Source organism: Triticum dicoccoides, unplaced genomic scaffold (assembly GCF_002162155.2).
Source record: "Triticum dicoccoides isolate Atlit2015 ecotype Zavitan unplaced genomic scaffold, WEW_v2.0 scaffold17011, whole genome shotgun sequence".
NCBI classification, from domain to species: Eukaryota; Viridiplantae; Streptophyta; class Magnoliopsida; order Poales; family Poaceae; genus Triticum; species Triticum dicoccoides.
Window position 1 is genome coordinate 1 of NW_021220965.1, and position 1,317 is coordinate 1,317.

Sequence of the window (1,317 nt, forward strand, 5' to 3'; positions counted from 1 at the left end):
TAGAGATTATGTGGTTAAAGTAATTCAAAAGGAGAAATGCATATGATCTTCACATGTTTTAGTTAAGAAAGTAAAGAAAGGAATTGCAAATTGCAGAAAACAAAAAAAGAAAAAAAGGATTTGTAGTCTGTCAGACAACCTCTAGGCCACCCTGTAGAGACAGAAGCCAATCCAGGATCAAGTGTTTGCCTCCTTATTGGTAAAGGATGCAGCAGTACGAGCCTATAGAACAGATCCTGTTCAAGTAAGGTCGTGCTACATCAACAGCATCTCGCCTTATAAACTGGTCCAGCGTGGCCTACACTAGCGAGGTGGGACTAATTAGGGAGCAGGCATGCAGTGCTGCACTTCCTCGGGCAGAGAGCATGGAAGAAGGTTCCTCGGCCCATGTAGCTAGGCATGAGAATGAGCAAAGCCCGGCCCATCAGAGGAACGTTTAGCTGTGGAGATTTTGATAGTTTTTTGTTTTCTTTAGCTTTTATGCCAAATGAAATTGCGGTCGGCCATTACAAAAGTAGCAGACACACTGCCAGGTTAGAGAGAAGACTAAAAAAAGGCAAGAACAAAACTGAGAGAAAAACGGGCGTGTTGTATAACTCTGAAACATGACTGACAGAACATAGACTAGTCTGTTGAAGTACTTTTGTTCCATTTACATCTAGCTGTTCAAAAGTACTATAGCAGGAAAACTACTTGCTGCAACCTACATGGAGCACGACGATCCTAGGCACCCGGGCCGGCAAGCCAAAGGGCCGGGCATGCAGAAACTGCCAGCCTGAACATGGTTTCAAACTTAAGCCCACTTTCAAACATGGTTTCAACGGGATGAATTGAAGGCAAGATGGGCAGGGGCAGTACCAAAAATATGACCAGCAGCAAGGATTAGTGTATCTTAATTTCTCAGCATCTCTCTAAAACAGGATCAGTTCATCGCGTCTGGGCACCATGCACCTTCAGCTCACCTGGTTGGCTGGTTCATCGGGCACACCGACGACCTGATCGAGAGCAGAATGTCATCATGGCCATGCCTAATAATGAACACAAATGGTGGCTCCCAAACACCACTAATACAACAGGCGTCGACCTGTCGACATTGTTTTATTTTATTTTACAAGGAGTCAATCCTCTCGGTGGCTAACTGGGTACATAATTACTCTATAAAATGTGGAATCCTTTGGTTGTCGAATGAAATGTGGAACCAGGAACCAGCTAACTACTCAGAATCTGAACCAGTAGCTAAAAGGATTGTTTGGTTCAGCCTTCTGGACCAGATTCATGTCCAGACAACCTTGAAGCAGAGCACTCCTAATTATGGCC

General features: G+C 44.5%; 1 pseudogene; it reads right to left on the minus strand.

The window, feature by feature from the left end:
- Window positions 1-124: 124 nt before the first annotated feature.
- On the minus strand, window positions 125-254 carry LOC119344481 (annotated as a pseudogene).
- Between the last annotated feature and the right edge of the window lie 1,063 nt (window positions 255-1,317).